Raw genomic sequence first — 12,500 nt, forward strand, 5'->3', positions numbered from 1 at the left:
TAGGCATTTCGATTTCTGACACCTCTTGATTTAAAAAATCAGTTTTTTGATAGTTTTCTCTCTCCACTGGGCTATTTCATTTTAGCCACAGTTTTCAATTGGTACGATTTGCTTCCAAATCTTACAGATGCATTTTAAAAAATTTTTCCATCGCTCGGACAGAAGAGTCGATTGCTCAGTGAGTACGAGTATACATACAAAGTGCATACGGGTAACCAACCCCGTAGGGCTTGCCACATATGGGCCATTCGGTCAAAGACACCGACCCGTGGCCACGCTGTGTGGAGAAAAGTCCGTAACGTAAACGGCACGAAACAGTCAGGACCGAAGCCCCGAAGGAGCTCTGAGACAGCTTCTCGACCGAGATCGTAGAATTGGCCCAAAACCCGCTCTGCTCCGTCCGCCTCGCACGGACCGTGTATCTCTTATAGATACCGAACGGCCGGCAAGGACGCCGGCGCCGCCGGCCGAATAGCACGCGCGCTTATGAGTGTAAACCGCTGCGGCAACAGACCGCCCGGCCGTGCTGTTGTAACATAGCGCGTGAACGAACGAAAAAAATTTTTATAGTAAACATTAAAATAAATTACACTACCGTAAACTAGACAAAAAATTACACATTTTTTCCCAATATGAAAATTTTCACAAACTTTTTAAAGTCCCATCGCATCGAGTAAACTTTTTTAATAACGCGTCCGCACGATTCTAAATGCTTAATCCATATGTGAAATCGTTCACTGATCACGAATATCGCATTTAAAAAAATTACAAAAATTTATTTTTCAAAATAATCAAAAAAAAACGAAAAATCACAAGAGTAAAGTACCATTATTTTAAACAACATGTCGTTCTAAATGCTTAATCCCTATGTAAAAAAGTTATTTAAGCAAGAATATGTAATCGAAAAAAATTAGAAAAATTTATTTTAGCCGTAAATCGAAAATAATGGGGACACCGGAGCTGTTCGAAGCGCCGAGACGCGCCGCGTACGGCCGAATATTTTCTAAGTCCCAACGTACCGATCAAGAGTAAAGTACCATTTTCCTACATTAGATTTCGTTCTAAATGCTTAATCCCTATGTAAAAACGTTAGTTAAGCAAGAATATCGTATTTTTAAAAAAATCTAATGATAGGATTTTCCAGAAAATTGAAAAAACCGAAAAATGTCAAGAGTAAAGTGCCATTTTCTGACATTAGATTTCGTTCTAAATGCTTAATCCCTATGTAGAAACGTTAGTTAAGCAAGAATATCGTATTTTTAAAAAAATCTAATGATAGGATTTTTCAGAAAATTGAAAAAACCGTAAAATGTCAAGAGTAAAGTGCCATTATTTTAAACAATGTATCGTTCTAAATGCTTAATCCCTATGTAAAAAAGTTATTTAAGCAAGAATATGTTATTGAAAAAAATTAGAAAAATTTATTTTAGCCGTAAATCGAAAATAATGGGGACACCGGAGCTGTTCGAAGCGCCGAGACGCGCCGCGTACGGCCGAATATTTTCTAAGTCCCAACGTACCGATCAAGAGTAAAGTACCATTTTCCTACATTAGATTTCGTTCTAAATGCTTAATCCCTATGTAAAAACGTTAGTTAAGCAAGAATATCGTATTTTTAAAAAAATCTAATGATAGGATTTTCCAGAAAATTGAAAAAACCGAAAAATGTCAAGAGTAAAGTGCCATTTTCTGACATTAGATTTCGTTCTAAATGCTTAATCCCTATGTAGAAACGTTAGTTAAGCAAGAATATCGTATTTTTAAAAAAATCTAATGGTAGGATTTTTCAGAAAATTGAAAAAACCGTAAAATGTCAAGAGTAAAGTGCCCTTATTTTAAACATTATATCGTTCTAAATGCTTAATCCCTATGTAAAAAAGTTATCTAAGCAAGAATATGTTATTGAATAAAATGAGAAAAATTTATTTTAGCCGTAAATCGAAAATAATGGGTCGAGCGAATCGGTCGATTGCGCCGAGACGCGCTATGATGCAACAGACGAGCGATTGGAACGCCCGAATATTTTCAAAGTCCCAACGTACCGGTCAAGAGTAAAGTACCATTTTCCTACATTAGATTTCGTTCTAAATGCTTAATCCCTATGTAAAAACGTTAGTTAAGCAAGAATATCGTATTTTAAAAAAAATCTAATGATAGGATTTTCCAGAAAATTGAAAAAACCGAAAAATGTCAAGAGTAAAGTGCCATTTTCTGACATTAGATTTCGTTCTAAATGCTTAATCCCTATGTAGAAACGTTAGTTAAGCAAGATTATCGTATTTTTAAAAAAATCTAATGATAGGATTTTTCAGAAAATTGAAAAAACCGTAAAATGTCAAGAGTAAAGTGCCCTTATTTTAAACATTATATCGTTCTAAATGCTTAATCCCTATGTAAAAAAGTTATCTAAGCAAGAATATGTTATTGAATAAAATGAGAAAAATTTATTTTAGCCGTAAATCGAAAATAATGGGTCGAGCGAATCGGTCGATTGCGCCGAGACGCGCTATGATGCAACAGACGAGCGATTGGAACGCCCGAATATTTTCAAAGTCCCAACGTACCGGTCAAGAGTAAAGTACCATTTTCCTACATTAGATTTCGTTCTAAATGCTTAATCCCTATGTAAAAACGTTAGTTAAGCAAGAATATCGTATTTTTAAAAAAATCTAATGATAGGATTTTCCAGAAAATTGAAAAAACCGAAAAATGTCAAGAGTAAAGTGCCATTTTCTGACATTAGATTTCGTTCTAAATGCTTAATCCCTATGTAGAAACGTTAGTTAAGCAAGAATATCGTATTTTTAAAAAAATCTAATGGTAGGATTTTTCAGAAAATTGAAAAAACCGTAAAATGTCAAGAGTAAAGTGCCCTTATTTTAAACATTATATCGTTCTAAATGCTTAATCCCTATGTAAAAAAGTTATCTAAGCAAGAATATGTTATTGAATAAAATGAGAAAAATTTATTTTAGCCGTAAATCGAAAATAATGGGTCGAGCGAATCGGTCGATTGCGCCGAGACGCGCTATGATGCAACAGACGAGCGATTGGAACGCCCGAATATTTTCAAAGTCCCAACGTACCGGTCAAGAGTAAAGTACCATTTTCCTACATTAGATTTCGTTCTAAATGCTTAATCCCTATGTAAAAACGTTAGTTAAGCAAGAATATCGTATTTTAAAAAAAATCTAATGATAGGATTTTCCAGAAAATTGAAAAAACCGAAAAATGTCAAGAGTAAAGTGCCATTTTCTGACATTAGATTTCGTTCTAAATGCTTAATCCCTATGTAGAAACGTTAGTTATGCAAGATTATCGTATTTTTAAAAAAATCTAATGATAGGATTTTTCAGAAAATTGAAAAAACCGTAAAATGTCAAGAGTAAAGTGCCCTTATTTTAAACATTATATCGTTCTAAATGCTTAATCCCTATGTAAAAAAGTTATCTAAGCAAGAATATGTTATTGAATAAAATGAGAAAAATTTATTTTAGCCGTAAATCGAAAATAATGGGTCGAGCGAATCGGTCGATTGCGCCGAGACGCGCTATGATGCAACAGACGAGCGATTGGAACGCCCGAATATTTTCAAAGTCCCAACGTACCGGTCAAGAGTAAAGTACCATTTTCCTACATTAGATTTCGTTCTAAATGCTTAATCCCTATGTAAAAACGTTAGTTAAGCAAGAATATCGTATTTTTAAAAAAATCTAATGATAGGATTTTCCAGAAAATTGAAAAAACCGAAAAATGTCAAGAGTAAAGTGCCATTTTCTGACATTAGATTTCGTTCTAAATGCTTAATCCCTATGTAGAAACGTTAGTTAAGCAAGAATATCGTATTTTTAAAAAAATCTAATGGTAGGATTTTTCAGAAAATTGAAAAAACCGTAAAATGTCAAGAGTAAAGTGCCCTTATTTTAAACATTATATCGTTCTAAATGCTTAATCCCTATGTAAAAAAGTTATCTAAGCAAGAATATGTTATTGAATAAAATGAGAAAAATTTATTTTAGCCGTAAATCGAAAATAATGGGTCGAGCGAATCGGTCGATTGCGCCGAGACGCGCTATGATGCAACAGACGAGCGATTGGAACGCCCGAATATTTTCAAAGTCCCAACGTACCGATCAAGAGTAAAGTACCATTTTCCTACATTAGATTTCGTTCTAAATGCTTAATCCCTTTGTAAAAACGTTAGTTAAGCAAGAATATCGTATTTTTAAAAAAATCTAATGATAGGATTTTCCAGAAAATTGAAAAAACCGAAAAATGTCAAGAGTAAAGTGCCATTTTCTGACATTAGATTTCGTTCTAAATGCTTAATCCCTATGTAGAAACGTTAGTTAAGCAAGAATATCGTATTTTTAAAAAAATCTAATGATAGGATTTTTCAGAAAATTGAAAAAACCGTAAAATGTCAAGAGTAAAGTGCCATTATTTTAAACAATGTATCGTTCTAAATGCTTAATCCCTATGTAAAAAAGTTATTTAAGCAAGAATATGTTATTGAAAAAAATTAGAAAAATTTATTTTAGCCGTAAATCGAAAATAATGGGGACACCGGAGCTGTTCGAAGCGCCGAGACGCGCCGCGTACGGCCGAATATTTTCTAAGTCCCAACGTACCGGTCAAGAGTAAAGTACCATTTTCCTACATTAGATTTCGTTCTAAATGCTTAATCCCTATGTAAAAACGTTAGTTAAGCAAGAATATCGTATTTTTAAAAAAATCTAATGATAGGATTTTCCAGAAAATTGAAAAAACCGAAAAATGTCAAGAGTAAAGTGCCATTTTCTGACATTAGATTTCGTTCTAAATGCTTAATCCCTATGTAGAAACGTTAGTTAAGCAAGAATATCGTATTTTTAAAAAAATCTAATGGTAGGATTTTTCAGAAAATTGAAAAAACCGTAAAATGTCAAGAGTAAAGTGCCCTTATTTTAAACATTATATCGTTCTAAATGCTTAATCCCTATGTAAAAAAGTTATCTAAGCAAGAATATGTTATTGAATAAAATGAGAAAAATTTATTTTAGCCGTAAATCGAAAATAATGGGTCGAGCGAATCGGTCGATTGCGCCGAGACGCGCTATGATGCAACAGACGAGCGATTGGAACGCCCGAATATTTTCAAAGTCCCAACGTACCGATCAAGAGTAAAGTACCATTTTCCTACATTAGATTTCGTTCTAAATGCTTAATCCCTTTGTAAAAACGTTAGTTAAGCAAGAATATCGTATTTTTAAAAAAATCTAATGATAGGATTTTCCAGAAAATTGAAAAAACCGAAAAATGTCAAGAGTAAAGTGCCATTTTCTGACATTAGATTTCGTTCTAAATGCTTAATCCCTATGTAGAAACGTTAGTTAAGCAAGAATATCGTATTTTTAAAAAAATCTAATGGTAGGATTTTTCAGAAAATTGAAAAAACCGTAAAATGTCAAGAGTAAAGTGCCCTTATTTTAAACATTATATCGTTCTAAATGCTTAATCCCTATGTAAAAAAGTTATCTAAGCAAGAATATGTTATTGAATAAAATGAGAAAAATTTATTTTAGCCGTAAATCGAAAATAATGGGTCGAGCGAATCGGTCGATTGCGCCGAGACGCGCTATGATGCAACAGACGAGCGATTGGAACGCCCGAATATTTTCAAAGTCCCAACGTACCGGTCAAGAGTAAAGTACCATTTTCCTACATTAGATTTCGTTCTAAATGCTTAATCCCTATGTAAAAACGTTAGTTAAGCAAGAATATCGTATTTTAAAAAAAATCTAATGATAGGATTTTCCAGAAAATTGAAAAAACCGAAAAATGTCAAGAGTAAAGTGCCATTTTCTGACATTAGATTTCGTTCTAAATGCTTAATCCCTATGTAGAAACGTTAGTTAAGCAAGAATATCGTATTTTTAAAAAAATCTAATGGTAGGATTTTTCAGAAAATTGAAAAAACCGTAAAATGTCAAGAGTAAAGTGCCCTTATTTTAAACATTATATCGTTCTAAATGCTTAATCCCTATGTAAAAAAGTTATCTAAGCAAGAATATGTTATTGAATAAAATGAGAAAAATTTATTTTAGCCGTAAATCGAAAATAATGGGTCGAGCGAATCGGTCGATTGCGCCGAGACGCGCTATGATGCAACAGACGAGCGATTGGAACGCCCGAATATTTTCAAAGTCCCAACGTACCGGTCAAGAGTAAAGTACCATTTTCCTACATTAGATTTCGTTCTAAATGCTTAATCCCTATGTAAAAACGTTAGTTAAGCAAGAATATCGTATTTTAAAAAAAATCTAATGATAGGATTTTCCAGAAAATTGAAAAAACCGAAAAATGTCAAGAGTAAAGTGCCATTTTCTGACATTAGATTTCGTTCTAAATGCTTAATCCCTATGTAGAAACGTTAGTTATGCAAGATTATCGTATTTTTAAAAAAATCTAATGATAGGATTTTTCAGAAAATTGAAAAAACCGTAAAATGTCAAGAGTAAAGTGCCCTTATTTTAAACATTATATCGTTCTAAATGCTTAATCCCTATGTAAAAAAGTTATCTAAGCAAGAATATGTTATTGAATAAAATGAGAAAAATTTATTTTAGCCGTAAATCGAAAATAATGGGTCGAGCGAATCGGTCGATTGCGCCGAGACGCGCTATGATGCAACAGACGAGCGATTGGAACGCCCGAATATTTTCAAAGTCCCAACGTACCGGTCAAGAGTAAAGTACCATTTTCCTACATTAGATTTCGTTCTAAATGCTTAATCCCTTTGTAAAAACGTTAGTTAAGCAAGAATATCGTATTTTTAAAAAAATCTAATGATAGGATTTTCCAGAAAATTGAAAAAACCGAAAAATGTCAAGAGTAAAGTGCCATTTTCTGACATTAGATTTCGTTCTAAATGCTTAATCCCTATGTAGAAACGTTAGTTAAGCAAGAATATCGTATTTTTAAAAAAATCTAATGATAGGATTTTTCAGAAAATTGAAAAAACCGTAAAATGTCAAGAGTAAAGTGCCATTATTTTAAACAATGTATCGTTCTAAATGCTTAATCCCTATGTAAAAAAGTTATTTAAGCAAGAATATGTTATTGAAAAAAATTAGAAAAATTTATTTTAGCCGTAAATCGAAAATAATGGGGACACCGGAGCTGTTCGAAGCGCCGAGACGCGCCGCGTACGGCCGAATATTTTCTAAGTCCCAACGTACCGATCAAGAGTAAAGTACCATTTTCCTACATTAGATTTCGTTCTAAATGCTTAATCCCTATGTAAAAACGTTAGTTAAGCAAGAATATCGTATTTTTAAAAAAATCTAATGATAGGATTTTCCAGAAAATTGAAAAAACCGAAAAATGTCAAGAGTAAAGTGCCATTTTCTGACATTAGATTTCGTTCTAAATGCTTAATCCCTATGTAGAAACGTTAGTTAAGCAAGAATATCGTATTTTTAAAAAAATCTAATGATAGGATTTTTCAGAAAATTGAAAAAACCGTAAAATGTCAAGAGTAAAGTGCCATTATTTTAAACAATGTATCGTTCTAAATGCTTAATCCCTATGTAAAAAAGTTATTTAAGCAAGAATATGTTATTGAAAAAAATTAGAAAAATTTATTTTAGCCGTAAATCGAAAATAATGGGGACACCGGAGCTGTTCGAAGCGCCGAGACGCGCCGCGTACGGCCGAATATTTTCTAAGTCCCAACGTACCGATCAAGAGTAAAGTACCATTTTCCTACATTAGATTTCGTTCTAAATGCTTAATCCCTATGTAAAAACGTTAGTTAAGCAAGAATATCGTATTTTTAAAAAAATCTAATGATAGGATTTTCCAGAAAATTGAAAAAACCGAAAAATGTCAAGAGTAAAGTGCCATTTTCTGACATTAGATTTCGTTCTAAATGCTTAATCCCTATGTAGAAACGTTAGTTAAGCAAGAATATCGTATTTTTAAAAAAATCTAATGGTAGGATTTTTCAGAAAATTGAAAAAACCGTAAAATGTCAAGAGTAAAGTGCCCTTATTTTAAACATTATATCGTTCTAAATGCTTAATCCCTATGTAAAAAAGTTATCTAAGCAAGAATATGTTATTGAATAAAATGAGAAAAATTTATTTTAGCCGTAAATCGAAAATAATGGGTCGAGCGAATCGGTCGATTGCGCCGAGACGCGCTATGATGCAACAGACGAGCGATTGGAACGCCCGAATATTTTCAAAGTCCCAACGTACCGGTCAAGAGTAAAGTACCATTTTCCTACATTAGATTTCGTTCTAAATGCTTAATCCCTATGTAAAAACGTTAGTTAAGCAAGAATATCGTATTTTTAAAAAAATCTAATGATAGGATTTTCCAGAAAATTGAAAAAACCGAAAAATGTCAAGAGTAAAGTGCCATTTTCTGACATTAGATTTCGTTCTAAATGCTTAATCCCTATGTAGAAACGTTAGTTAAGCAAGAATATCGTATTTTTAAAAAAATCTAATGATAGGATTTTTCAGAAAATTGAAAAAACCGTAAAATGTCAAGAGTAAAGTGCCATTATTTTAAACAATGTATCGTTCTAAATGCTTAATCCCTATGTAAAAAAGTTATTTAAGCAAGAATATGTTATTGAAAAAAATTAGAAAAATTTATTTTAGCCGTAAATCGAAAATAATGGGGACACCGGAGCTGTTCGAAGCGCCGAGACGCGCCGCGTACGGCCGAATATTTTCTAAGTCCCAACGTACCGATCAAGAGTAAAGTACCATTTTCCTACATTAGATTTCGTTCTAAATGCTTAATCCCTATGTAAAAACGTTAGTTAAGCAAGAATATCGTATTTTTAAAAAAATCTAATGATAGGATTTTCCAGAAAATTGAAAAAACCGAAAAATGTCAAGAGTAAAGTGCCATTTTCTGACATTAGATTTCGTTCTAAATGCTTAATCCCTATGTAGAAACGTTAGTTAAGCAAGAATATCGTATTTTTAAAAAAATCTAATGATAGGATTTTTCAGAAAATTGAAAAAACCGTAAAATGTCAAGAGTAAAGTGCCATTATTTTAAACAATGTATCGTTCTAAATGCTTAATCCCTATGTAAAAAAGTTATTTAAGCAAGAATATGTTATTGAAAAAAATTAGAAAAATTTATTTTAGCCGTAAATCGAAAATAATGGGGACACCGGAGCTGTTCGAAGCGCCGAGACGCGCCGCGTACGGCCGAATATTTTCTAAGTCCCAACGTACCGATCAAGAGTAAAGTACCATTTTCCTACATTAGATTTCGTTCTAAATGCTTAATCCCTATGTAAAAACGTTAGTTAAGCAAGAATATCGTATTTTTAAAAAAATCTAATGATAGGATTTTCCAGAAAATTGAAAAAACCGAAAAATGTCAAGAGTAAAGTGCCATTTTCTGACATTAGATTTCGTTCTAAATGCTTAATCCCTATGTAGAAACGTTAGTTAAGCAAGAATATCGTATTTTTAAAAAAATCTAATGATAGGATTTTTCAGAAAATTGAAAAAACCGTAAAATGTCAAGAGTAAAGTGCCATTATTTTAAACAATGTATCGTTCTAAATGCTTAATCCCTATGTAAAAAAGTTATTTAAGCAAGAATATGTTATTGAAAAAAATTAGAAAAATTTATTTTAGCCGTAAATCGAAAATAATGGGGACACCGGAGCTGTTCGAAGCGCCGAGACGCGCCGCGTACGGCCGAATATTTTCTAAGTCCCAACGTACCGATCAAGAGTAAAGTACCATTTTCCTACATTAGATTTCGTTCTAAATGCTTAATCCCTATGTAAAAACGTTAGTTAAGCAAGAATATCGTATTTTTAAAAAAATCTAATGATAGGATTTTCCAGAAAATTGAAAAAACCGAAAAATGTCAAGAGTAAAGTGCCATTTTCTGACATTAGATTTCGTTCTAAATGCTTAATCCCTATGTAGAAACGTTAGTTAAGCAAGAATATCGTATTTTTAAAAAAATCTAATGATAGGATTTTTCAGAAAATTGAAAAAACCGTAAAATGTCAAGAGTAAAGTGCCATTATTTTAAACAATGTATCGTTCTAAATGCTTAATCCCTATGTAAAAAAGTTATTTAAGCAAGAATATGTTATTGAAAAAAATTAGAAAAATTTATTTTAGCCGTAAATCGAAAATAATGGGGACACCGGAGCTGTTCGAAGCGCCGAGACGCGCCGCGTACGGCCGAATATTTTCTAAGTCCCAACGTACCGATCAAGAGTAAAGTACCATTTTCCTACATTAGATTTCGTTCTAAATGCTTAATCCCTATGTAGAAACGTTAGTTAAGCAAGAATATCGTATTTTTAAAAAAATCTAATGGTAGGATTTTTCAGAAAATTGAAAAAACCGTAAAATGTCAAGAGTAAAGTGCCATTATTTTAAACAATGTATCGTTCTAAATGCTTAATCCCTATGTAAAAAAGTTATCTAAGCAAGAATATGTTATTGAATAAAATGAGAAAAATTTATTTTAGCCGTAAATCGAAAAAAAGACTGTTCGTTTCTCTGTCTCTCTCGCGCGATCGAAGTATTGATGTTTCCCGGCAAAGTAATGGGATATTAATTAAACTTTATACACGAAATTACTCGTTTTGATCCCCGCTACACAGCCGTATACTTTTTATAATTTTGTGGAATCGGGAACCTTGAAATATTTAACATAACGCGGATCGACTGTCTCTGTCTCTTTCTAGATCGGAATAATCGATGTTTCCCGGAAAACTATTCGGAGATTAATTAAACTTTATACACGAAATTACTCGTTTTGATCCCCGCTACACAGCCGTATACTTTTTATAATTTTGTGGAATCGGTAACCTTGAGATATTTAACATAACGCGGATCGACTGTCTCTGTCTCTTTCTAGATCGGAATTATCGATGTTTCCCGGCAAACTATTGGGAGATTATTTAAACTTTATACACGAAATTACTCGTTTTGATCCCCGCTACACAGCCGTATACTTTTTATAATTTTGTGGAATCGGTAACCTGGAGATATTTAACATAACGCGGATCGACTGTCTCTGTCTCTTTCTAGATCGGAATAATCGATGTTTCCCGGCAAACTATTGGGAGATTAATTAAACTTTATACATGAAATTACTCGTTTTGGTCCCCGCTACACAGCCGTATACTTTTTATAATTTTGTGGAATCGGTAACCTTGAGATATTTAACATAACGCGGATCGACTGTCTCTGTCTCTTTCTAGATCGGAATTATCGATGTTTCCCGGCAAACTATTGGGAGATTATTTAAACTTTATACATGAAATTACTCGTTTTGGTCCCCGCTACACAGCCGTATACTTTTTATAATTTTGTGGAATCGGGAACCTTGAAATATTTAACATAACGCGGATCGACTGTCTCTGTCTCTTTCTAGATCGGAATTATCGATGTTTCCCGGAAAACTATTCGGAGATTAATTAAACTTTATACACGAAATTACTCGTTTTGATCCCCGCTACACAGCCGTATACTTTTTATAATTTTGTGGAATCGGTAACCTTGAGATATTTAACATAACGCGGATCGACTGTCTCTGTCTCTTTCTAGATCGGAATTATCGATGTTTCCCGGCAAACTATTGGGAGATTATTTAAACTTTATACATGAAATTACTCGTTTTGATCCCCGCTACACAGCCGTATACTTTTTATAATTTTGTGGAATCGGTAACCTTGAGATATTTAACATAACGCGGATCGACTGTCTCTGTCTCTTTCTAGATCGGAATTATCGATGTTTCCCGGCAAACTATTGGGAGATTATTTAAACTTTATACATGAAATTACTCGTTTTGATCCCCGCTACACAGCCGTATACTTTTTATAATTTTGTGGAATCGGTAACCTGGAGATATTTAACATAACGCGGATCGACTGTCTCTGTCTCTTTCTAGATCGGAATAATCGATGTTTCCCGGCAAACTATTGGGAGATTAATTAAACTTTATACATGAAATTACTCGTTTTGGTCCCCGCTACACAGCCGTATACTTTTTATAATTTTGTGGAATCGGTAACCTTGAGATATTTAACATAACGCGGATCGACTGTCTCTGTCTCTTTCTAGATCGGAATTATCGATGTTTCCCGGCAAACTATTGGGAGATTATTTAAACTTTATACATGAAATTACTCGTTTTGATCCCCGCTACACAGCCGTATACTTTTTATAATTTTGTGGAATCGGTAACCTGGAGATATTTAACATAACGCGGATCGACTGTCTCTGTCTCTTTCTAGATCGGAATAATCGATGTTTCCCGGCAAACTAATGGGAGTTTAATTAAACTTTATGCATCAAATCATTCAGTTTGACTCCTGCAACACAACCAAACACTCTCTGTAATTTTCTGAACTGAAAAACCACTGAAATTGCGCTCGAAATGCGGAGCGACGGGTCGACGCGTCTGCACTGTGCGACAGCTAGTCAAAACGTCCGAACAGCGTATTG

The sequence above is a fragment of the Megalopta genalis genome, unplaced genomic scaffold, assembly GCF_051020955.1.
Source record: "Megalopta genalis isolate 19385.01 unplaced genomic scaffold, iyMegGena1_principal scaffold0091, whole genome shotgun sequence".
NCBI classification, from domain to species: domain Eukaryota; kingdom Metazoa; phylum Arthropoda; class Insecta; order Hymenoptera; family Halictidae; genus Megalopta; species Megalopta genalis.